The 27,233-nt window shown below is 37.9% G+C and overlaps 1 protein-coding gene and 1 non-coding gene across 9 annotated transcripts in view; one reads left to right on the top strand and one right to left on the bottom strand.

Annotated features, from left to right (window-relative positions):
- The first annotated feature begins 3,316 nt into the window (after nt 1-3,316).
- The window catches only part of OSBPL8 (oxysterol binding protein like 8), a 157,679-nt gene continuing 133,762 nt past the window's right edge, over nt 3,317-27,233 (top strand). For 6 of the 8 annotated variants that reach the window (XM_040637284.1, XM_040637282.1, XM_040637283.1 and 3 more), the window contains exon 1: nt 3,317-3,443. The gene's annotated coding sequence lies outside the window, so the exon portion shown is untranslated. The remainder of the gene's footprint in view (nt 3,444-27,233) is intronic. The other 2 variants (XM_040637285.1, XM_040637287.1) reach the window with 2 other exon arrangements.
- Nucleotides 22,938-23,036, bottom strand: LOC121104523. Its single transcript, XR_005836841.1, has one exon. It is a non-coding gene; the product is annotated as a small nucleolar RNA U13 (small nucleolar RNA).

The following is a 27,233-nucleotide window of genomic DNA, read 5'->3' as shown; positions in this document are numbered from 1 at the left end:
CTCCGTGTATTTTCTCATTCTGATAGCCTATTTGGAACATGCCTTTCTCATGGCAGGCAGCATGAGGCTAAGAGATTGACCTGAATGTTGCACTCAAATTTAAAGCAGTTAGCATGTATTACATCTGTTTATAAACCACTGGCTAGAGCAAGTTACATGGCCAAGAGTAATAATATAATCTACCACAGTCTTATTGTGTTGAATACCTTATTTATGTTTGAGGTTGCTCTTAATCTTCTCTGAGAAAATAAGGATTTTAACCTAAAATCCTCATCAGCAATTTTTGGCAACATAAATGTTTTAAATGGAAAGACTAAAGGTAAAACCTCAAGCCAATTTCTCTCATTCCAGGTCAAGGTTGATATATATTCTGTGGGAAAAATTATCACGCCTGTCAGTGCTTTCACTGATTTGGAAAAAGAACTTCTCATTCTCAGAAATGTATAATTAATTAAACACTAGGCAATAAGAGATTAATTCTCATTGGAGTTAAAATGGGGTAGTTATAATAAAAGTGGATAGTTTTAATAAAAAGTTTTGTTTAAAAATATTATTCTTAAAATCATTTTAAGAGTAGAAAACTTGTGGGGTATCTCAACATAGTAAATGGGAGTTACAGGGTATTTCTCAATTATAGTGCAGGATCACATATTACAGTTTCTGTTTATGTTGTGATTACATCACAAATGCTAGATTGAATGATCATTTCCTGGAATCATAGAATATTAGATTTGAAAGGATCTGAAAAGTATGTATTTCTGAATTTGAATATATTGATACATCATTTTGCTGCAATCAATTGTGAGGTATGTCAAAATCATCATTCATGGCAAGGAACTATTATTAGCAACAGTTAAAATACAGACAATTGCAAAAGATATACTTACATTTGTTGTTCTGTATCTTTACTTTCATGAACTTGCATTCTGATTTTTTTTTTTTGGGGGTGTGGTTGATAGGAGTTACAGCTAGTCTGACAAAAATTTGCACAATCCTGAGTATACAGTGACTATTTGTTTCAAATGTGAATATCATCACTGAAAAAAAAGGTTGAATAACGTTGGTTAAACAGCATATAGTCTGACTTCCTACTTTTATCAGAACTTGAAACGCAGAGAGTAATTCATCTAGGCAAACATCCGATTAACAAAGTCTATATCCTAGGCCACCTTGCTTCCAGAATAGTGCTTTCCGTTCCAGTAAAAGACCATTTATTTTCAACAGCCAATGTAAGAAATTTGGGCTGAGGCAGGAGAGGATTGTCAAGGCAATTTGCCTTCTCTTTCTAACCTTTAGTTTTAGTTCCCAAAGTAAAGGAAAAGCACCAGAGAAACACAGCCCAGAGCATATATTTTGCCTGTTACTTGTGCTCCAAGAACATTCTTCTTCAAATCTATTTGATTGCAACTCACAATAAGAAACAGTTTAAATCACAACATAGGACACACTCTTAACCTTCCCCACAAATGAAACAAAAATTTCACAAAGAAATTTCTTGTCCACACTAGATATGTACTCTGATCTTTATATTCTATTCCATTCTAGCTTATTTCATTAAAAAATAAAATTAATTTTTGAGTCAGTATAAAAAATACTGCTCTAGAAAATAGGAGACAGGTTTCAATCTGTTGACAAACTACAAAGTTACTAGCTTTGCTGAAGTAGTGTCATTCACAGAATAATAAATGGCTCTCATATTTATTTGAACTACAATATCTCAGACTTCAGAACAGAACCTGTAGAATCTTTTCCTCATTGGAACACCAGCTCATTACCAATCTCACAGATTCCAAGGCTCATTGTTTTTCGCGTTTTAACATCTCTGAATTCAAGATGTGTCCTAAAAATATCAGCGGCATGGCATAGTTTAATTGGCAGTGTTTTTCTGTCTTGAGTAACATGAAATAATGGTGAGTCTTAAAGTCCATGATTTCTTATTGTGCCCATAAAATACACAAATTATAACGATTATATAGGCCAAACTCTATTGCTTATTCATTTCAAACTATCCAGCTGATCAGAAAGCTTTTTGATGTCATGTTAAGAAAATGTAATGAGGGCATAAGACTTACTTAAGCAAAAACCCTTAGTTCTGGGCTAGAAGGAAAAATGACTTACAAACTGAGAAAGCTTTCTCATGTGCTTTCATTATCAGCAGGGTTTGATGATCTTTCTGCTTTTCTACCGCCTTATTTCTGTATTGTTGCTTTTCCTCTGATGACCAGCATATTCTTTTCTTCTCCTCACCAGGGTTGGTGGGTGGGGTAGAGAGTTCCTCGGACCATGGTTTAAAAGGAAGGCAAAAGGTATGTCCAGAAGCTAAGGTACTTGGGGGCGGGGGGAAGGATTAGTCTTTATTTTAAAAATGGAACGAACTGCCAAAATCCTGTGTTATCTGTTTAAACTGTCACCAACCTAACACATTGTAAGACTTAACGACTGTAAAACTGGCACGAAGGATGCTGAACCTGACTAGGAACAAAAATAAGTTTGCTAGGCTATTTTCATTCCAGCGTGATTGAAACGCACCAAACTTTCCTCAAAAATAAAAACCTCTAATGAGGAAAACAGTTAAATTAAATGCCACAATTAACGTGCTACAAGCCAGACACCATGATGCCTTCTTTTTCCCCATGTTCGGCTAAAACTTTAGTCAAGCCAGGGCTGAGGAGGCGGGTATCACGCTCGGGCCTCCGGGCCTCTGTGCCTCCGAGTGGGCGTGGGGGTCCTACGCTCTGACCAGGGAGCTGCATTGTGCAGTCTCCTCAGAGTAGGCAGGGCCCAGTAAGACAGGTCCAGAAGGCCTCGCCTTAGCAGGTCACAGGCGTGGGGCGGGCGGCGGTGGGCTCGGGTGTGCGGAGCCAAATCGGCGGCGATAAGACTCTGGCAGAACAAGGTGCTGACAGTTGCTCCCGCGCGACTCACTCGTGGCCCGCAGGGGAGGCGTCTCCGCGGCCGCCTCCGCGCGGTCACGTGACGGGAAGGTGGGTTGGCCGGCGCCCGCGAGCTGGGGGGCGGGGCGTGGAGGGGGAGGGCGCTCGGATGTGAAGGATCTTGGCGGCTCTAGGTGCCCAGAGAGGCGGCGACGCGGCCGATGACAACATTAGGCCGCGACACGCTCCGGGCCGGGCAGTGCTGGGAGCGGTAGCCCGAGCGGCTGCAGTGTTAGTTTTTACCGCGGCAGTAGCCGCAGCCAGTATTGGGCAGACGGGGGTAAGGTGGGGCCCGCCCTGGCCGGAGGATCGTGCGCCCGGAGTTCCCGTCCCCCTCGCGTGCAGAGGCGGCAGCGCCTCCGCGGCAGCGAGCCAGCGCCCTCGGTCTGGGCTCGCGCCCTAGCTACCGCCGGCGACAGCAGCCGAGAGAAGTTGGGGTCCGCCCGGGCGCGTGCAGGGCCTCGGAGGAACCGGCCCCCTGCTCCCCGCCTCTCCGGGGGTTCCGCAACGGTGAGTGTCACTCCGGTCCCTGAGTCGGGGTGGGGGGGAGCGACGGGTCTGCACCCCTCCGGGCGGCTGCACTCCCTTATCCGCACGTTCTGAGCTCGGGCCGGCGGGGACTCCCCGCGCCGGAGAGTTCCTTTTTGGCTCCTTTGTCCCCTTTTGGAGTGGGGGATTCCAAGGGTCGGCGGGGGTGGAGTGTTTTGGGGCCCACAGTACGTGCGTGTGCAAACCTTACAGAGCCGCGTCAGGGGCGGGGGGTGGTAAGAGCATTCTGACCGCCCTGAGTGCGTCCTCCCGAAGTTTGGGCGGACGGCAGGGTCTCGCCGGAAGCCCCCGCGCGGGGGGAGAGCTGGTGCTTTGTCACTTGGCGCGGTTAAGGCGAGGCTCCAGTTTTCCCTTGACAGCCCGAGGAGGCTGTGCCGCGCACCGCAGACCGCACCCGCCCTTGCAGAGACGAGTGACACGGTGTTGTTCCTCTAAACTGAGTTCCTGTGGCCCCCTTGTAACGTAGGAGGAAGACGAAGCCTTTGCTGTACTTTTAAATGTAGTCCTTTCTCAGGAGTGGAATCAGGTTCTAAGGAGCTTCACAGGGAGCACGCTTCTGGTTCGTTGAGCCACCCACTCAAGACCAACTGAGTGAAGCAAGAGTATATGCAGATTTTCCATTCACAAAAGTCATTTAACACTCTTCTTTATGAGAGACATTTGCGTTAGGGAACTTTCCTAATTTCATTTTATCTGAATACTGTCTGCAGTGATAGATAACTTGGGCTTCTCAAACAGATGGGAAAACTTATCTAACTGGTAAGTATATTTGCGTTAAATAATTTAATGAAGTTTTTGTCTTTCTAATGCTAGAGGACTTCTGTGACTTCTAATTAGTATGAGAATACTATAGTAGGGTTATTAACTTCCCCTGAAACTTAGCCTCAAATTAGTGCCACTTTAGTAGGTCTTTTTAGATAATCATTTAAAGGTTTTTTTTGCCTCCCTTAGGATTCCCAGGAAAGCAAGGATTGTAGAGAGACTTGGGTGAATTGCTTCTTAGATTTTCTCCATTCCATCAGCTGTTGTCTAAACTTGATCATGTTGAGAGACTATGGTCAGTTTTTATGCTTGCTAGAAACCCGTTTTACAGTGAAGTTAAGATCATGCTAGTTTTATAAAACAGGTTGGGAAAGGAAGAGTAAGAGTATGCAGTTTGTCCTTTATAGAAAGTACAGCCTAATTCAAGTGTTTGTTGCCCCTTTTTTGATAGCAGCTGTGTGTGGAATGACTACAAGATGCCTGTTCAAAGTACTGGGAAAAGGAATAGATGAAACATAAGTACTACCTTTAGGTCTTTAATTATGGAGATTAGGTTGTTGCGGTCAAATTCCATGTGAACTGTTTGAGCCACAATACATTGTACACAGCTGCTTAGAATTGGTTGTTTAATTAAAAAAGGTCATGGTTTCTTTCTTGCTGAGCGTTAATATGGTATCTGTGATCTGGAAAAGGTGCTGTCTTTTTTCAGTTGGAGTATTATTACATTTTAGAGGCAATCAAATATGTTTCTTACAGCAGCACGTTTATGGCACTTATAAATTTGGCAAGATCTAGTTTCTTGGTTCAATTTTTAATTGAAAACCCTTATACTCTGGGGACAAACATACAGTTCTGTGTAATGAAGTTATGTTTTAGTTTTGATTTAAGAAAAAAAATGATAAAATTATGATTTTTCCAAAGCTTCATCGCAAAAGGATGTCTTGTTAAAAGACAAATTGCAGAATTTCTTTAGTGAGTACTATTAGTACATTTATACTTGTTTTGGTTTATAAATAATTCTGTAAGAGCAGGTAACTTGGAGCATGAGTGACAGAATAAGGAATTGATACTTAGATGGAGTTTTCTGATTTTGTGGAAAAGTCTTATGCTAATAGCAATACCTGAAGTGTTATATTTGAATATATATAATATCCAAAGATGAACACAGTTATAGCAATGATCTTGGAGCATCAGGAGATTCAAAAGTAGAAGGCATAGGTCCTACCTTATTTTTATGAATCTGATGTACATGTAATCCATAAATACAACTTGAATTGAAAAGTCTCTGAGTACTGCATTAGTGCAAGGAGATTGGTGGAGATGCTTGATTGGAGCAATTGTGGCTAACGTATCATTTTCTTGTGGATGGAATTCAGGAAGGGATGTCTGGACCAATGTGTAGATGTACATTTCACATTCGTGTTTTGGAAACCCTTGAAAGATTTTAAATCTGTCCTTCTTTCTACCTTGGTTCCTCACTTCCTCATATTTCTTTGAAGGCCTGAAGTTGAAGGTCTCATCTGAAAGACATGATAGAAGGAATTTTTCCTCCCTGAAAAATGTAATCAAGTATGCAAGGGAGAAAGCTTTGTTCAGAGACCTTGTAGGGAAGGAATCCTTGTTGTAGAACATCATACCCTTATACCCCATGTTACTATCTTTTTAAAAGATGCAAACGACGTAAGTCATCTATGATAGCAAGGGTCTGTCTTTTTTGTTCGCCATTGACTCTAATTATGCTTAATAGTTAATGAAAAAATGTAGTTCCAGATATATTACAGGAGAACAAAGAGGAGTGTGTGATAATGTAGTCCAAAATAGATACAAGGAGTGAGATGATAAGGATGTTGGATTGGGAGGAAGGGAGCAGGTTATGATTGGGAAGCTCTTTTAGGGGAAGTAATTCTTTAATTAGGTTTTGCTTAAAGCTGTATATCTGAAGATAAGCAGGTGTTTTGAGGGGGTAGACAGCATTAGCAAAGCATTTACATCAGACTGGGTAATCATGTGGGATTAATAAGCACAGTGAGGTTTTTTTGGTGACATTATGAATAATATTTTTCTCCCCTTTGGTGGTGACATTGAATAATTTTTCTCCTCACGTTACGACTGTTGCCTCTCCCCGATGAAAAGATTGGTACACTTCATAAGAATTAAGATTTAGAGTACTTGAATTGTGGAAGTGATAGTGGTATAGTGAAAACAAGAGCATCAAACTGGGGCAGACGAAAATTTGAATTGGATTTCTGATTAAATCTTATATATGCAAGTGTAGGCAAATCACTGGGCCTTAGTTTCCTCATTTGTAAAAGGAGGACAATAATCCTTATCCCATGTGGTTGTTGGGAAATAAAGTTACATAATGTATATGGAGGTGTTCTAACACCTAGGAGGACTTTACATTAAATTGTTTATTTATTTTTTTATTTTTTTAAATATTTTATTCATTTATTTGACAGAGATAGAGACAGCCAGCGAGAGAGGGAACACAAGCAGGGGGAGTGGGAGAGGAAGAAATAGGCTCATAGCGGAGGAGCCTGATGTGGGGCTCGATCCCAGAACGCCAGGATCACGCCCTGAGCCGAAGGCAGACGCTTAACCGCTGTGCCACCCAGGCGCCCCTACTTTAAATTGTTTAAAATAGATCTTGGTCAGGGGTGCCAGGGTGGCTCAGTCGGTTGAGTGTCTGACTCTTGATTTTGGCTCAGGTCATGATCTCAGGGTTGTGGGATTGAGCCCCAATCCCTGCTTGGGATTCTCTCTCTCCCTCTCCCCCACCCCACCATGCTCCCTTGTGTGTGTGTGTGCGTGCGTGCATGCGCTCTCTCTCTCTCTCAAAAAAAAAATAGGTCTTTGTCTTTAGATTATTAAAAAAAATATTTTGGTGTATTTATCATGAACTCTAGTATTTACTTGACCTTTGAGTTGACCCTTTAAATTACCTTTAAATTTGTATCAAAATTTTAGATGCTTAGTTTTCTTTCAGTCAAGTATAATGTTTTCTGATAGAAATGAAGCTTAACTTTTTTACTTTAATGTTACCACAAAAAATGCTAGATGCCTCAGATTTTTAAAGCTTTTAGTAAGGGATGTGCGTGGCTGAAAATCTGAGCCTTTAGGCATTTCTTCTCTACAGAATTTGTTTTTGAAGAAATTGCCCATGCCTATCATGCTATCTATTCATTGTTGTGAAGAAACAGGGGATTTTCCTGCTAATAAGGAAAAAAAAATTACCAGAAGTATCCTCTATATGTTTTTAGTGATTTGAGTGACTATAAACCATGAAGGATCTCTACCTGCTGTGCTTTATTTTAGAATTCAGTATTTTTTTGAGCAGGCTAATAGACTTCTGCATCATTTCTTATCTAAGCTTTTTGCTCTGGTAGCTGTTCTTTTATGAATCTCAAAATTTCATTATACTTTGTGAACTCTTTGTAGAGTTTATAATCCATGGAGCAATCTGCTTGTGTATAATATTTGGAAGGGAATTATTAAAAAACTAAAGAGAGTCTGGAGTCTTAAAATGAAAAAGAAGCCATTTACCCACCATCTTCCATATTCACAAAAGACTGAAAAAAAAGAGGAAATGGTTTTGAGCTTGAAGACTTTTCAGATAAAAAGGAGAAACTTTCTGATTTAGGGTTGTTAACATGATAGATTCAGAAGGAGATTGTTACAGTTCCCGAAGGTGTCTTAGTAGGCATTGTTGGTAGTAATAATAATAATAATAGCTCATAGGTGTTGATTACTATGTGTCATTTACTACTTCAGAAGTATTTGATGTGTTATCACATTTAATCCTCACAATGGGTACCGCCCCCTCCCCATCAGATTATTATTTTTTCTTTTTTTTAAACCTCAGGCACCGAGAGATTAAGTGGTAGATAGTGGAGCCAGGATTTGGAATGTAAATCAGGGGGGAAGCTAAGTAGTGGGTGGTTGAGCCTACCGAAAGGATTTGAATGAGAAGTTTAACCTGAGGGGCGCCTGGGTGGCACAGCGGTTAAGCATCTGCCTTTGGCTCAGGGCGTGATCCCAGCGTTCTGGGATCGAGCCCCACATCAGGCTCCTCCGCTATGAGCCTGCTTCTTCCTCTCCCACTCCCCCTGCTTGTGTTCCCTCTCTCGCTGGCTGTCTCTATCTCTGTGGAATAAATAAATAAAATCTTTTTTTTTTTTTAAAAAAAGAAGTTTAACCTGAGCTTTAAGAGCCTGTCCATTTAACACCACATTATACTGCCTTGTATAGCTTATTTGCAGTTGTGTCACAAGACTTGTGACAAGTCTTGACCTTCATGATCTGAGTCTATTTCAGTTGTATGGTTTGATGAAAATACACTTCGTAAAAGATGCCGTATAGCCTCGTTTTTTTTTTTTTTAATTTCACATGTATTTGGCATCCTATTTTTTTAAATCCTGGAAATATTTATAGTAAAACAAAAAATTCGTTATTGTTCATTCAGTTTCTCACTAGGAAATTCCAAACTAAACTGGAAATATAAGAACATAGTAGGTATGGTATTTTAAGGTGACTTCTTTAAGTTTTTAAAATTCATTCTTTCTAAGAGTAAGATGGATGCATAGACATGGTGTGGATAGGTTTTATGCAGTGATATTTGAGGGTCACAAATCTATGTAATTGAAATCTATTGAAATTTACACCACTAAAGTAACTTGTGTTTTGGCTGCCAAATGCCACATATTAGCAGGACTAGTTTATCAGATTACATAGTTTCATACAAAGAATTCTTGGCTCTGGCCTCTGTGGAAATTATGCAGTCTGGGTATGTAAGTTTTGATGGGGTGGGAGTATGGTAGATCTGGGGACAGAGCAGTCCACTCTAAGTAACATTATTACTGAGTAGGAGTAAGGAGGTGAAATGCCTTGAACATGAGGGCACAGGTACATTTTTAAAATACAGAGTGGGGTGAGGGAATCCCGAAGACCAGCTTTGCTTACTGTATAATTTTGCCTATTGTTTCACTATAATAACATTTAAAATCAGCAATCCAGAAATAAAGAAAAATCGTGCTGTGCATCATAGTAGGGAATTTGTAATAGTTCCTAGATTGTTTGCAAGATGTGGATGCTTTGTAAATTGATCCTGGAAGGACTCTCTTACTACCTATTATTTTAGAAATTTAAAGAGGCAGAATAACACAGGCTGTGGAGCTAGACTGCTTAAGTTCACAACCCGTATAGCAGTCACTTATACTAGCTTATTGCCCAGTACCCGATAAAAAGATACCCCAGTATCTTTCCACCTGTGCCTGTAGTGGAAGAAGATGGTGTATTGAGGCAGAGTAAGGCCCAGAGATGTACCTCTTGAGTTTCCTGTGGTTCTTAGGTAGTATGAAAGAGATCTAGAAGTTCTCACAAAATCCTAGTGAAAGAAATAGAAATTGACAGAGTAGGGGGAGCCAGTAAGCTTGTTATTAGGTTACTATTGTGAAGGGAGAGACCACGCAGTAATGGTTGGGGGGAGGGCAGCTGCAGATTGAGCTCAATGCCCACCAGAATTTGTGTTTCCCCTTTCTGTAGTACAGTTAACACCAGGAAGTGGTTGCTCAGCCAGGCATACGTTTTTGTCATTCTCTCCTCTATCCTTGTTATCCCTCTCTGCATCTAGGTGGAACCATGTATGTGACTGATTTTTACTAGTGGAACGTGAATGGAAATGATGTGTTTTCACTTCTGGGTAGAAGTGACAGAAAAGCAGGTGTTCTTTCTCTAACTTCTTTATTCCAGTCCAAGGAACTTGGGGCACTTTGAGGGTGGAAGGATCTAGAGTCTTTAAATTACCATGTAGAAGAAAGTTGTGCACCAAAGAGGGGTACCCACAACAGATTGTAATTTTAATGAGAAATTTTAATTGTGTAAAATTACTGTGAGCATGGGCTGCGTAGAATGGGTAGTTGAGCTCCCAAGAATATTCATACCAACAGGAGCTGAGGTAGGCCAAGTTAATAGATCCCCTGAATGTTGTTCCAGTATATCATCAGCATGTGCCATTATGACTCTCCTGAACCTCTGAAGCCCATGAGAACACAGAGGGCAGTCTGTGGATCTACATTCAGATCAATCATAAACACTTCCTGTACCCATGAAAACTTTCCTACTATGCCCAGATACCGTTATAAGAATGAAGAGCTGTGAGAAACTGTAAACATTTTTCTGTAAAAGTCTAAAAGTTCCTTTAAAGTAGGGTTTCTCCAACTTGGCACTATTGACATTTTGGGGTGGTTAATTCTTTGCTGTGAGTGGCTGTCCTGTGCATTGTGGTATGTATAGCGGCAACCTGATCCTCTATCCATTAGATATCAGTAGCATCTCCCCTTAATTATACAACCAAAAATGTCTCCAGATGTTGTTAAATGTCCTCTCAGGGGCAGAATCGAATCACCCCTGGTAGAAAACCACTGCCTTAAAAATTGAGTTAACCTGAAAGAAATTATTTTAAGCTGAAAGACACTTATCTTTATTTAAAAAACCTTTTCTTCTCTTAGGAGATGGGTGGAGTTCACGGGGGAGGTTTGTTTGTGAATATGCAACAAAGGAAGCTCTGTTGTTTTTATAAAACACACTGCTTTTTGTTGAGTGTTGATCTACACCTATTTATCGATTTAGACATTATCTGAATTTTCCATTTTTTCTTTCTTTCCTTTTCCTTCCAAACTTCTTATTGCCTAAACACATTACACCCTTTCCTCCCGCCCCCATCTGTAACTCCAGCTGTCATGTCCACAGGTTCTCTTTAAATGATGAAAACCAATAAATAGTTTAAATATTATGACTATGTAAATATTAGTTAATGCTGGGTTGGGTAATATGCCCAGATTATGATTTCTACAGATTGTATTAAGCAGCCCTTGGGCCACCTAAAGGAACATGTCCATAATAACATCAAGGTCTAGTGGATTTTATTTTACTTATTTTATCAACTGCTCAAAATCTAGCAATTGAGTTAAAAAAAAAATTGGACGTGACTTACTGTTTTCTTGGTGTTTCTAACCACCCTTTTTCTTGTATGCCTTTATCATAGTTTCCCCCCTCCAACTCTTCAGCATATTGTTTTTTATATTGTGTTCCCTATTTTTCTGTAGTTGCCTCTAGTTCTGCCTCAGTTTGGACTAGCTGCCTTTTAAGTCCCTTCTGCGAACCTCCTTTTGCTGTACTCTTGAATTGAATCCATTTTATTTTAGATCTTTTTTTTTCTAAATTTATTTGATCTTTTTTTCAGGCACATTTTCTGAATTATTCTATGTACAAGTTGTCTTCATTCTATTCTAATATTTGATAGCTTGGCTGGGCACAGTACTGTAGGTTGCAAGTAATTTTCCTTTAGAACTCTGAAAGCACTGCATGGTTGTCTTGTAGCATCCAGGGATGCTGATTAGAAGCCATATGTCCTCTAATTCACTGTGGGCTTTTTTTTTTTTAAGGTGATCTGTTCTTTATTCTGTCTGAATAATGGTTTTTAATTTTGTTTTGGTTATTTGTTCTACAGACTCAGTTGTCCTTATTGTCTAAATGAGATTCTTCCAACTCTAGGAACTTCTCATATATTATGTCTTTGATATCTTTCTTCACTTTGTCTATTTGCTCTTCACTTTGTCTATTCTCTCTCTTGGATTCATCCTTTTTTCTCATTTTTACTTTCATATCTTGTGATTCTCTTTGCTCTATGTTCAGGGGAATTTTTTCCCCTTAGTTTTTTTGGCTGACTTTTTGGGGGCAGATAATCTATGAATTTTCTTGTTCTCTCTTTCTTTTCTTCCTATCATTCTCTTCTGTTTTAGTTGTAATACTGTCTTTAGTCTTAGAATATGTAAAATAAAGGAACACGACAAGGATGCCCACTCTCGCCATTATTCAACATAGTACTAGAAGTCTTAGCAACAGCAATCAGACAACAAAAAAGAATAAAAGGTATTCAAATTGGCAAAGAAGAAGTCAAACTCTCTCTCTTCACAGATGACATGATACTTCGTATGGAAAACCCAAAAGACTCCACTCCCAAATTACTAGAACTCATACAACAATTCAGTAATGTGGCAGGATACAAAATCAATGCTCAGAAATCAGTTGCATTTCTATACACGAAGAAAGAGAAGTAGGGAATTGATTCCATTTACAATAGCACCAAAAACCATAAGGTATCTCGGAATAAACTTAACCAGAGAGGTAAAGGATCTATACTCTAGAAACTACAGAACACTGATAAAAGACACTGAAGAAGACACAAAAAGATGGAAAAACATTCCATGCTCATGGATCAGAAGAATAAACATAGTTAAAATGTTTATGCTACCCAGAGCAATCTACACGTTCAACACCATCCTGATCAAAGTACCAATGACATTTTTCAAAGAGCTGGAACAAACAATCCTAAAATTTGTGTGGAACCAGAAAAGACCCCGAATCGCCAAGGAAATGTTGAAAAAGAAAAACAAAGCTGGGGACATCACGCCTGATTTCAAGCTATACTACAAAGCTGTGATCACCAAGACAGCATGGTACTGGCAGAAAAACAGACATGTAGACCATTGTAACAGAATAGAGACTCCAGAAATGGACCCTCGACTTCATGGTCAACTAATCTTTGACAAAGCAGGAAAAAACATCCAGTGGAAAAAAGACAGTCTCTTCAATAAATGGTGCTGGGAAAATTGGACAGCTATATATAGAAGAATGAAACTTGACCACTCTCTCACACCATACACAAAGATAAACTCCAAATGGATGAAAGACCTCGATGTGAGACAGGAATCCATCAAAATCATAGAGGAGAACACAGGCTGTAACTTCTTTGACATCGGCCACAGCACCTTCTTTCATGACACGTCTCCAAAGGCAAGGGAAACAAAAGAAAAAAAATCAACTTTTGGGACCTCATCAGGACAAAAAGTTTGCATAGCAAAGGAAACAGTCAACAAAACAGAGGCAGCCCACGGAATGGGAGAAGATATTTGCAAATGAAACTACAGATAAAAGGCTGGTATCCAAGATCTATAAAGAACTTCTCAAACTCAATACACGAGAAACAAATAAACAAATCAAAAAATGGGCAGAAGATATGAACACTCTTCTAATGAAGACATACAAATGGCTAACAGACACATGAAAAAATGTTCAAAATCATTAGCCATCAGGGAAATTCAAATCAAAACCACACTGAGATACCACCTTACGCCAGTTAGAATGGCAAAATTTGACAAGGCAAGAAACAACAAATGTTGGAGAGGATGCAGAGAAAGGGGAACCCTCTTACACTGTTGGTGGGAATGCAAGATGGTACAGCCACTTTGGAAAACAGTATGGGGGTCCCTCAAAAAGTTAAAAATAGAGCTACCCTAGGACCCAGCAATTGCACTACTGGGTAGTTACCCCAAAGATACAGATGTAGTGAAGAGAAGGGCCATATGCACCCCAGTGTTCATAGCAGCATTGTCCACAATAGCTAAACTGTGGAAGGAGCCGAGATGCCCTTCAACAGACGAATGGATAAAGATGATGTGGTCCGTGTATACAATGGAATGTTACTCAGCCATCAGAAAGAACGATTACCCAGCATTTGGAGCAACATGGACGGGACTGGAGGAGATTATGCTAAGTGAAATAAGTCAAGCAGAGAAAGACAATTATCATACGGTTTCACTCATTTGTTGAACATAACGAATAGCAGGGAGATCGGTAGGAGAAGGAAGGGAAGAATGAAGGGGGGTAAACAGAAGGGGGAATGAACCACGAGAGACTGTGGACTCTGGGAAACAAACTGAGGGTTTCGGCGGGGGGGGGGATGGACTAGCCCAGTGATGGGTATTAAGGAAGGCACATACTGCATGGTGCACTGGGTGTTCTATGCAAACAATGAATCATGGAACACTACATCAAAAACTAATGATGTACTGTGTGGTGACTAACAATAAAAAATTTTTAAAAAAAGAATATGTACAATAGATTTTTAAAAGATGTGGGGATGCTTGGGTGGCTCAGGCAGTTAAGCGGCTGCCTTCGGCTCAGGTCATGATCTAGGGTACTGAGATTGAGTGCCACATCAGGTTCCTTGCTCAGCGAGGGGCCTGCTTCTCTCTCTGCCTGCTGCTCCCGCAGTTTGTGTGTGTGCTCTCTCTCTCTCTGACAAATAAGTAAATAAAATCTTAAAAGAAAAAAAAAAGTGTTTCCTTAACTATCTGTTTTTCCACTCTGGCCACTTTCTATGTTTGTTTTTGTAATTCTTAATTTTCATGCTTAGTTTTCCTTAATATGCCTGATGTTTCCTGGTTGTCCATTCATGTTTCAGAAAGGACTAGGTTTCTGGTCTGGGTCTCCCCTCTCCCACCCTGTTCCTTGGACTGTTTTCTCTACTAGTTTTTCATTTGAATAGGAATTCCAGCCACAGCACTTAAGGGTCTAGACAGTACAGGGTAGGTAGGGCCTGTCTATTGGCAAACATTATTTTAGGGTAGAAGGGAAAGGAGCTAGCTTCAGACTGTGGGTCCTCTAAAATGCCAGATGAAAAGGGTTTATTACTTTGCCAGCATCCTCATTTTAGTCTTCTAGTCATTCATTTATTTTAGAGAAAAGCAGAGTATCTTTTTGCCTGGGGGTAAATGTCAGTTTTTTAGGTGTTGCCTGGAGATGGAGATAGGGGATGGGAAATGTAGTTGTTCTTATACAGTCAAGTAATATTTAATACTGGTTTGGGCCCTACCATTTTCACCCTTTGCTGTATCATTTAGTTTGCAAACATGCCTCTCTGGGGTCCTGTCAGACATATGGGTTCCCACCTTTTTGCATCACTTATTAGGGTATAAGAAGGGTGTAGTTTTCTCTGCTTGTTTGTCTGTCTGTCTGTATCTGTCCATCTACCTATCTATCTATCTACACACACACATACACATTCACATATACACATTGTACACCAGTCTCCAATTTTAAATTTATTTGCTCTTAGGGTCCCCCCCCCCCCCGGTATGGATTGTTTTTATTTCAATGGGATAGTTGGAATAACTGGAGGGAAAATTTATATTTAGTCTACCATTTTTTATTAGAGTCCTTTTTTAGCTGCTTCTTAAACATAAGTTATATAGAACTATTGAACTATTTTTTAAATTTTTTAAATTTATTTTTTTGAACTGTTTAAAGCAGGCATATTCATAGGAATTATCATGATACTGTCAAAATACAGTCGTGTTTCTTAATTACTGATTTATATAGGTGTTTATATCTTTATGCCTGTTGGTCCTAAAACTTGTACTCTTTTTGAATTGTTGTTTGCCTCTTAGTTTTTCTGATTCCTCTTCTGTTGCCATGTACCCCAATTTGCATATGTCATTATGATTCTCTTGCCATTTCTACTTTGGTATTTGGAAACTGAGTAAGACCATTTAGAATTGTGCATAAAATAGTGACTTTGCTCTAGAGAATGGCCTATTAGCTTTATCACATGGCTTTTGCGATATTTTTATTATTATTATATCTTATTTTCTGTTTCTTAACTGTGTCCAGATAGGTGAAGTATTATTCTTTTTTATTTACTTCTCTGCCTTAATTGTTATAGCTACTTTGGTTCAGTAGTTATTCATATTTTTCTGTATTTTTCTTCTACCTTATAATCTCTGGTACTTTAAATGTCGAATTTAAATTGCCTAGCTAGTTCATCCAAGGCCTTAGTTTTCATCTCCTCCTTTCATTTTATATTCATAAAAATTTCACAGCATTCTTATAAAATTTCTTTAACCTGTTCTCTTTTTTATTTTCCATTCTCCTTTCCTGAATCTTTAGGTACCACATTGATTGTAAATTATCCTGGGCAAATAAGTTTAAATTCATCTGTTTTTTTCTTCTCTCTTCTGTGGTATTGCTGCATTTCCCCATTAATCTTTTTAAGTCTTTTCTCATGAGACTTTGTAATTCTTTCTTCTATAGCTCTGGTTTCTACTGCCGGAATGTGTGTCTATGATTAGAGTTATAATTCTCCTGCAATCAGAAGTTTTTACAATCCAGATTTAAGAAATGCTGAGTACTTTGCAGTTGAAATCTTGTCAGAAGGGTTGTGTTCGGAAGGCTTGTTAAACCCCCAGATTTTGCCTGATTGTATAAGATATTATAGGACCTTCATAGTAAATACTTAATTGAAATTTAAAGTAGTTTAGAAAATAAATAGGCTCTTGTGCAGTTTCTTTATTTGACTAATATAGAGGAAGTCAGTGTTGTAAGTATTCCCTAATGCAATGGGTATCTATTTACTGGTTATTTTGTGAATTTCTTTTACATTCTGTGAAACTCTTTATTTTTAGAATTCAGAGATTAGATTAGGTAGCGGTTGCCTTTCCTTAGGTCTCTTGCTTTACCCTTTTCACGTATCCTTAACATTTTTCCTTCCAGATATCTGTTGTCATCGTTAATTTCCTTCTTAATTCGCTCATTACAGTATCCTTTATTATTTGATTATGTTTATAGTTTTGGTACTTTTTCTTACTGTTCCTGAAATTTTAAAGTATAATCTTTAGCATTATATAGATAATATTTGACTATTTTCAAAGGATTGGTTGTTTGGAAAATTATGGTTTCTATATCTTCATTTTCCCAAGAATTTATCATTACGATGTAGGAATTAAAGAAAAAATAATACGCTGTCATTATTGACAAAAAATTCCTCAGGAAAAATAGAGATTCCTTTAAAAGGTTGATTACTTAACATATTTAGTATTTTAATGAGTAAAGTTTCATTTCTTTTGTTCTCTTAATTCATGGTAGTAGTAATTAGCCTTTTCAAACTCAAAAGTTGAAATTAATCAGTGATACATTTTGTGGCTATGAGGCAAATTATGATTTTAATTAAATTCAGAAAATATGTTTTTTAAGAATTCTCAAGAATTTTTTCATTGTCATAATGATCAGTTTTCTTTCTGGGACAGGATTTTAATATGAGAGTTATCTCCATAGTTTCACGTTTTTGGTAGTCATTCTTAAAGTATTAAAATTGTGTTGGTTCTCATAGATCCTTTTTGAATTGGCATGCAGAAGTGTAATTATGTGTCTTGGTTACTTACATGATAAATTAAAGATGATGAGTACTTTGGTTGTGGTAATTTATACCTAGAATTCAAAACCCAGGAGCATCTAGGCCAGAGTTTGGCACTCAGATACTCATTTGCTCTTTCATGTCCAAGATAGAAAGCCATTCTTAGTCTGTATCAAATATGAAGAAGCTGTTTTTGGGATTGAATATAAGAAAGTCAATAATAAAATTTTTTGAGATCATCTTGAGTTAATTTTAGATCTTGCATTTTAAGCTTTGATCCTTGATAAAGAACTCTTAGCTTAAGTATGAGCATTAATTTTACTTTTCGGAAGCTACGTAACTCTTTGGTTTATTATAACCGGTTACCATACTTAAAAAATGAGAAACACATTTATTTTTTTCCTAGAATCTTGATTTAAGACAAGGTGCATACTTTCCTTAGAAAAGAACCTTTCAAGAAAACTGAAAATTTATGCATAATCAGGTAGTTTTAGCTGTAATTTAGAATACCTAACTTTAAGAAAAAAGACTTAAAATCCAAGAGAGACATTTAATACATAGGACTAAATTATTAATATGTGATTGCCAGTATCATAATTGTAAGCCCTGCCCTTAAGTGGTCTTGACTTATTACTGTCTAAGAAACCCTCTTTGAGACCCTCTGTCACGGGCTTGAGCCACATTAACATTACAAACACTAACTGATTTAGTAAACAGCTGCTCTGGGAGAATAAGAAACCTGCCAAAGGTATTGTCTTTCCTGTGAAGTAACTGTGTGACCTTGGCAAACCACTTAAGTCTCGTGGGTCTTAGTAAAATGGAGAGCTTGGAATACGTAGCCTCTTAGTTTCTTTTGAGGATTCCTTGAAGATGTCAGGGGCTGGAATTCCAATCGGACAATATACTATGTAATATCCTTATAATAGCTCTGAAATAGATGGCATTATTACCATTTTACCTATGGTATCATTCATGTTGTACAGACTTCATGTTCAAATAGCACGCTCAATCATGTAGCTACTAAGGGGCCAAGTAAGAAGTTGAACCTTGGCCTATCTCATTTTATATTCATATTCTATTTAATATGCCATATTACCTCCACAAGCCATGTTACAGTACACCACTGGATTTTATTCCTGAAACTTGTTTCATTTCTTAATCTTTTAGTTTATAGTAAATGTGCTTATGCTTTACTGCATCTATTATTTAGGAAAACCAGAAGTCATGGATCAGGCCTATCCATGAATTGTGCCCAAAGTGGAAATGGGACCAATTTTTAAATAAATATAGTAGAATTTATTTGTCCAAGAGATGATTGATGTGTTCAAAGTTATCTTGAATTTACTTCAGCAATGTCACTGTTGTTCAAAAACACTTTTGGAACTATTCTTTCCTCAGCATCATTCTTTTTTTTTTTTTTGAGAGGCAGGTAGAGAGAGAGAATCTTAAACAGCTAGCGTGGAGCCTAGTGTGAGGCTCGATCTCACAACCCTAAGATCATGACCCTAGTGGAAATTAAAGAGTTGGATGCTTAACTGACTGAGCCACCCAGGTGCTGCCTTCTTCTTTTAATCTACATTCTGTGGTGGCAAATGAGATCTTTTGAGAATGGATTTGATCTGTGGAAAAAGTGGGAAGTCATTCTGAACCAAGTCTCAAACATAAAATTAGCATTCAAAATGAGGAATGCCATTTTTAATTAAAAATAAGTAGACCAAAGAAATGAAACCTGTTATCCTAATGTCACTTGTAAGGTGGTTAAGGAAGTAATTAGAGAAGACCAGTCCCAAAATTGTTTTGTGTGATGACAACTTGAAATAGCCTCTAAAAATGACTACTCTGAATGGAGTTTAACCTTTATTTGGCTATAAATTCTAGTATATTAAAGTTACATCTTAAGATGGTTACACCTGTTCTATATGCCACTTAGGTTAGTGCTGTGCTTGCTTAGCATGCACTTTAGAGAAGAAGAGTTGATGAATGAATTATAGACAGCAGATACTCTTTCCATTTTAAAGGAGATGAGAATCTATAGAACATTTGTTTGCATGGTAATTTAATTCTTGGTTATATTAATATTGTGTAATTTGTGGTAATCCACATATGGGTTTAATTCTAGACAGCTACCCCATCCCACTTCTTGGCATGAACTAAAACTACTTCTCTTGCTAAGCCTGAATATACTCTGATGCAAGTTTACATGTAAATTAGCTTTTGTGCAAAAATTATCTTAGGCTGCCTTGTATACTTATATATTAGTGAATAACTTTTAGATATTAATACTTTATTAGTGCAGTTAATAAAGAGTAATTTATATATCTGGCTGCACAGAAACTTGTGGAAGATTTCATTTTACCTTTTGAAGGTATTATTTTTCTTGATTTTAAACTCCCAGATAGTGGAGTTTAATGAAGCTTCATCATTTGTAGGTATTAGAGGATAGTAAAAAAAAAAAAAGGCTTCTAATCCTTTTTTAATAATACTTTTCCTTTTGGGGTTTCAAAATAATGTTATAAGACCATTAATTCAACAGATATTTCAGTGCAGGTCACTGTGCAAGGGGCTAAAAATTCAGTGGGAACTGGATAGACATGTGACCTCTTTTAGCTTGTATGTGTGGGAAGGTGTGGAATAGATAGTAAACTAATTGCACAATTCACTGTGTAATTACCATGTGGAGAGTGCTAAAAGCAAGAAATGCAGGGCGGTGTAAGAATTTGCTGACCTAGTGGGGGAGGGGAGCCAAGGAAGATGACTTGAGCTGAGGAAAAAAAGAATATTTCTGGCAGAACATCTTGTTTAAATATCCCGGAACAGCAAGGAACTTGGCTTTTGCTAGGAACTGAAAGAGTCCACTGTGGCTGGGGTGTTAAAAAAAAAAGGAATGATAACAGTGTGGTGCAGTAGGCAAAGGTTGGGTCATGTAAGGCTTGATAGATCATGTTAAGGATTTTGATTTTTGTCTCAAGATCCTTAGGAAACCATTAGAATATTTTAAACAAAGGATCATGAAATGATCAGGATTAGAATGATCACTCTGGATGCTGTGTAAAGAATGGTTTGGAGGCAGCCAGGCAGGATGCTGGGAGACCCATTAGGTTGTGTTGAAATTAAGGTGTCTGTAATTTATCTAAGGGAGAATCATGTAGGCCAGTGGTTCTCAAAGTGTGTGTCACCTGGGAACTAATTAGAAATGCAGATTCTTAGGTTTCTGCTCAGACCCACTGAATCAAAAATTTTGGAGGTGGGGCTCAGAAATCTGTTTTTTGAGCAAGCCCTCTAAATGGTTCTGATGCATCCTAAAAGTTTTTCAACTTCTGCAGGTGTCGTTAGATATGTAGCTTTGAATGTAGGAGAGAGTTCTAGGGTGGTAATATGGATAGGGAGCTACTGCGTGGGAGTGGTAGTTGAAAGTGAGGGAGAGGCTCCAATAGAATGAAACCCTGAGACACTTTAGTCCCGGACAGAGTGAAAGGAGCTAGTGAAAGAACCACAAAAGGATTGATTAGGGGGACTAGAAGGTCAGGAGAGTCTTCGGATAAGGGTATGGCAAATTAAGCATTAAATTTGTCAATAAATGATCTTTGTATAGTTGTAGTGGAATTACAAGGGTGGTCACCAGTGTCAACAGGTTGAAAAAGAAATGGGGAGAGGAGTGAAGGAAATATAATTTACTCATTTAAGACATCCCTTACTCTTTGGACAGATATTTAATATTCCATAATTATGGGAAATAAAAATAAATAACTTTGAGGGACACCGTAAATAACCTTGAGGGACAGCACAAGAGTCTGTGGAGAACTCTGTAATAAAATATCTTTGTTTGGACTTACCGATTCTGAAATTCATAATTTACATAGAGGAATGAGCTCAAGCTTATCATTGTCTTTACCATCTTGTGAGGAATACCATAGTAAAATAATAGTTAAACTATGTGGGGTATGGGGGCATGGGGAGGATGTTTAGCCTACCAAGAATGATGTTTTTTAACATGATTAAAACCACTTTAGCAGTATGCATTTATATAAAAATAATTTTTAAATTACAAGTACTCTTACTCATTACAAATAAATTCACTTTTTATTACTGCTGTGTATCTCAAGGAAAATGTCTTTAAATGAATTTTGTAATTCAGTCTTTTACTTAAATTACCTTAACTATTAATGTTATGCTATTCTTAGGGGAAGACCACATTTAATGTGAAGACAAATTAAGATGATTTGAAGGTGAACCCCAATTGCATAGTCGTATCTTCGGAGTGAATGTGTGTGTGTGTGTGTGTGTGTGTGTGTGTGTGTGAGCATGCATGTTGTGCACATACACTAACATACAGCAGTGGGATGGAGGAGAGACAGAGAGAGAGGGAGATTGAGACTTAAACCCTTTCGAGATGCATTTTCTTTTCAGGGTGAATTATGTATTTGTATGTCTAAATTTTTTATTCATTTTTTAAAATTTTAGGTAGGCTCCATGACCAGCCCGACTCAAAATCCTGAGACAGGAGTCTCATGCTCTACCAAATGAGCCAGCCAGGCACACTAATTTTTTTTTTAATGAAAAAATTAGGTTATTACATCAACATGTGTTGACTATAAAATTCAGCAGCTACAGACACTCATAAAGTTAGTTTCTGCTGCTACTAGACCACAGTTTATGTTCAAAATAGCCATTTATTAGCAGTTTGGTATTCTTCTAGACTGTCTTACTCCCTACTCCCCATGCCCTGCCTGTATGGATACTTGTATGTTTAATTCTTTCAAAAAAAGAAAAGAACTAGTATTATACTATTCTGCAGGTTTTTCTTTTTCTTTACTTTTTTTTTTTTTAAGATTTTATTTATTTATATGACAGAGAGAGACAGCCAGCTAGAAAGGGAACATAGGCAGGGGGAGTGGGAGAGGAAGAAGCAGGCTCCCAGCAGAGAAGCCTGATGTGGGGCTTGCCCCACGACTCCGGGATCACGCCCTGAGCCGAAGGCAGACGCTTAACGACTGAGCCACCCAGGTGCCCCTCTTTTTCTTTTTTTAAAACCATGTACATCTTAAATCTAAAAGGCTAAATTCTAATAATTCCTTCCATTGACTTCAGATTTTGTTCTTAGAATGTTAGTCCAGGACTTTAGAGACTTGCATTCTGGTTTCTTTTGGCTTCATGATCTTGGGCGAGTTACTTAGCCCTTCTGTTTTTAGTTTCTTCATCTGTAAAATTTAGAGATGGTGAGTGGTTGACTTGAAGGTTTCTAATAGCTCTAAAATTTGTTTAGGAATGCTAGGATTTCAAAGGGCAGACATTTCCTTCAATTTTATATGAAAAGTGATTATCTTAACCCACCTGTGAACGCCTCATGGGAGAAGTTCTTGCCAAGTTAAAAATACAGTAGTTCAGGGAGGAAGCACATTAGAAACAAGATTCAAAAAAATAATATCCCATCATTTACCAGTGTACTTAGTAGGCATACCTGATGCTTTTAGGGTAGCGCTGACCAAAGCAGAACAGAAACAAAAAGGCTTTCTCAGAACTGATTACGTTTTTGCACTAAAAATTTATATCACTTTTTTGGGGGGTGTGGGATGTAGGTGGGTCAGGGTTTGGTTGTACCCCCTGAGTACTAATGGCAGATAAGACAAATGGGACTTACGGCCTGCTCAGTACTTTTTTCCCCACATCAGATGGGTAATGTGCTGAGGTGGTAACAAGGTTTGAGGGAGGCACATGTCACACAGTGGTGTGAGCATCCAGTCGTCATGCTTACTGCACAGCATTTTTTAAGGAATTGTGTCACCTTCTCACTTAAGTGTTTTATAAAAGCCAGGGTACTAGGAATAGGAGTCATTGGTATGAGGCTAGGAGCTGTGTTAAGTTTTCAGGAAACATTGAGAAGGCAAAGAAGTCTTTTATAAAAGCCAGGGTACTAGGAATAGGAGTCATTGGTATGAGGCTAGGAGCTGTGTTAAGTTTTCAGGAAACATTGAGAAGGCAAAGAAGTCTTTGTTTAAAGAATTTTTTTTTTTTTAAGATTTTATTTGTCAGAGAGAGAGAGCATGCACAAGCAGGGGGAGCAGTAGGCAGAGGGAGAAGCAGGCTTCCTGCTGAGCAAAGAGCCGGATGTGAGACTTGATCCCAGGATTCTGGGATCATGACCTGAGCTGAAGGCGGCAGATGCTTAACTGACTGAGCCACCCAGGCATCCCTCCCCCGTTTTTTTTTTTTTTTTTTTTTTTAAGATTTATTTAGTTTTGAAGGGGGTGCGGAGGGGCAGAGAGAGAGAATCTCCAGTAGACTTCCCACTGAGCGTGGAGCTTGACATAGGGCTCGATTCCACACCCTGAACTGAAACCAAGAGTTGGATGCTCAAGCAACTGAGCCACCCCCACTTAGTTTAAAGAATCTTTGAGTGAAGGTGTTCAGCTCTTGAATTAGCATTGTTATGTTCTTATTATTAATATTATATTGATTAAAAGATAGTTTTTGTTTCTCTGCTCTCAGTGTCTTAAGTTGCTGATTTTATTTCCCTTTAGTTTTTACCTGTCTTTTGTTGCTTTCATCTTTTTTGTCCATAGTGTGTCCACTAACATTTTATGTACTCTTATTCCTAATCTTTAGCTTTTATTTTTCTAATATTTCTTGTTACTTTTATATATTTTAAATTTCTCTGCCCATTTTATTTGATTTTTTTGCTTAAATTCTTTTTTAAAATTTAAGGTTTTTTTTTCCCTCTCAAATAGGATTTTAGTAAGGCAAAACCACAAAAAGGTATGAAGAAGAATCATTGAGAAAACTAGTGACTCCAGCAGTAGCTTGCCCAGGGAGAGCTTTAATTTAATTTTACTTTTTATTGTGTGTATTCTTTTTTCTATATAGCTGGTTGTTGGGTGGCATGTTTCTACGATGAATAACCAAAAAGATACTTCACACCGTTAGCAAGAGAATCAGGCTACTTTTATTCCCCTTCCACTTATCTAATAGTAGCTTTTAGGGGTTTTTATAAGAGACTTTCTTATTCTTTTAAACTTTGAACCTCCTCCTCAAATCTTTAATCTGAGTAATGCAGATGCAACATGGGCAAATTTCCCACCCCTACATAAAATGTTTATTTACAGTGATAAAGCCTTTGCAGTACACTAAAAGAGACTGTTCTCATGTTGATTGTCATCCCTTTAGTCATTTTGAAGGTGCTTGACTTAAAAAGTTTTACAATCCTCATTTTAAAAGGAATATTTTTTAGCAGTATCAGCCTCCTAAAATCTTTCAACAAAAAAACAAAAACAGAAAAACAGTGGCAGGTCTTTTATTTTTTTTAATATAATTATTTATTTGAGAAAGAGAGTGAAAGAGCACGACTGCAGGGTGAGGGGCAGGGGGAGAAGCAGACTCCCCGCTGAGCAGGGAATCCGATGTGGGGCTCCACCCCCCCCCCATTACGACCTGAGCTGAAGGCGGATGCTTAACCCACTGAGCCACCCAGGCATCCCAAACAGTGGCGGGTCTTAACTAATATTTTATTGCCAATCTTATTATTAAAAACTTTTTTAAAAATTTGTTTCTTAAAATAGTAACTTCCTTTTTTTAGTGTGTGTGTATGTATATATGAAATACTTTAAAAGGTATTTTAGAGTATAAAATATAATCATCAAAAGAAATTTTAAAGGGAAAATCATGATTCTGGATGATATAGCACATTAATAATTTTTTATGCATTCATAATTATTTCACGTATTACATTGATGTATATATCGTGGGCCCAAGAAAGCAAAAGTAGATAAGTTCATTCTTTAGTCTCTACATGTTCTACTTTGAGCCAAAGCCTCTAACTGGGTATTGCTTGGTGTAAATGGAGCAGATGAAATGTTGTGTTAGTTCATTGTCACTACATTACATCCTTCCTCAACAAAGAGACTTGAGTTAATTTAATCTTGTAGCTTTGTTGTCCTCGCCATAGCTATACTGCTGCTACTTTGTTCAAAGGTCAGTAGTATTGCCCTTTTATATTTCCTTTTTTATTGTGCATCTCATTCTTTTTCTACATTTCTGTACATTTCTCTCATTCTGGGAACTAAATTAGCCTAAGTTATTACTAGCGATCTTGGCTGTCTCTTCCCAGAATTAAAACCTGAAATGACACTTAAGTGTTTTATGTATAAAATATAGAAAGGAGTTACTCTGCTGAATATGTAAAATCTTAAGGATTTAAGTTAGTTTGAATGCTGCAAGAATGCTAACCCTGCATTCTTTTTATTAAACACACTTAAATGCATACATGTAATAACATGTCAGAATTATGTTAAGTGCTCAAGAATCCTGATCTTGGTCACTTCAGGTCTCTTGGAATATAACTCTAGCATTCTGACATTAAGTAGCATGCCATGAGATAATTTTTGTTGTAGCTGATTAGTTCTTTTGAGGAGATTTTTTTATATCTTGTTTTTCAAAGTGATCACTTACAGATTTTAGATTGTGGAAAGTGTAGCTTTCATAATTTTAGGAGTGCAATGACAGCTGCACAGCAAGTCCATATGTTGCTTTGCTATATTTATATTTTAATAATTTTTTCTTTAGGGAGAGAACTATGGCTAACCTCCAAGAGACTGAAGTTGATGATTGTAATCATTCATATTTTTCCAACAGAAAGACAAATTTTTTTTTCTTATTTTAAATAGTTGAATTTATTTTCCTTGTGAAGTTGAGTTTATTTATGTTGTGTCATAGCATCAACTGGATAAAGTTACTATTCTGGATCCTACTGTAAAATTTAAATGAATATTTATATCAGATGGGAAGATTACCCTGCTTTTTTTGTTATTCCCGTATATGGACTTGCTGCCATAGGCATGCTAATTTTTCCATCTCCTACATGCGACTTGCTCCTTGCCGCCTCGCCTCTGTTCTTCTGCATATTACCATTCCCTCCACCGGCAATGCCCTCCTTCCTTTTCATCCATTTCCTTTTAAAATTGACATCTAAAATTATTTCCTCTACAAGTTTTTTTATGATTTAATCCATGTAACTGTTACTTATTTTCTTGGTTTTACCTTAACAACATGGATAGATACGGAGTCAACCAATCTGTTTCTGTGATATACCAGGTACAGTGTTAACTATCTCGTTTAATTTTCGCAGCTATCCTGTGAATTATGCTAATTTTACATTGAAATTAAATAAATTCCATTACATTCCTGGTTTTAGCTATGCTAGAATTTGAGCTTTTCCTATCATTTAAAAAAATTGCTTTTAACAGTGTCATTCTGCCTTATCTCTGTAGTCTTTCCTTTCTTGCTATCACTTAAGCTACCAACAGCACTTAAAAGAAAAAACCCAAACCAAACACTATTTTGATATAATTTGCATAGAATAAAATGCACCCATTTTATGTATATAATGTGATGCATTTTGACAAATGCATACGCCCCTGTAACTATCACTACCATCAAGATATAGAACATTTTCATTAGTCCCCAAAATCGCTTGTGCCCTTTTCCCACTTAATATTTCCCCATCTCCACGCTCCCCACTTTCCCAGCTCTTCAGGCAACAGCTGATCTGAGTTCTATACACTACACATTGTTTTTTGTCTGTTTTAGAATTTCATGTAAATGAAATCATAGAATATGTACTCTTATATGGCTTCTTTTGCTCAGAACGTTTTTGAGATTGTTCCTTTTTATTGCTGGATAGTATTCTGTTGTATGAATGTACTGCAATTTGTTTGTTCATTCGCCTATTGGTAGATAATTTGACTTGGCTATTACAAATGAAAATGCTATGAGGAGCACCTGGGTGGCTCAGTTAAGTCTGCCTTCGGCTCAAGTCAGGATCCCAGAGTCCTGGGATTGAGTCCTGCATCAGACTTACTGCTCAGCGGGGAGAGCCTGCTCCCCCCTCCCCCCCTCCCCTTGTTTCCCCTCTCTCGCTGTCTCTCTCGGTCAAATAAATAAATAAAATCTTAAAAAAAAAAAAAGCC

The sequence above is a fragment of the Ursus maritimus genome, unplaced genomic scaffold (genome assembly GCF_017311325.1).
Source record: "Ursus maritimus isolate PB19 unplaced genomic scaffold, ASM1731132v1 scaffold_21, whole genome shotgun sequence".
NCBI classification, from domain to species: domain Eukaryota; kingdom Metazoa; phylum Chordata; class Mammalia; order Carnivora; family Ursidae; genus Ursus; species Ursus maritimus.
This window is presented reverse-complemented; position numbering and strand designations above follow the sequence as displayed.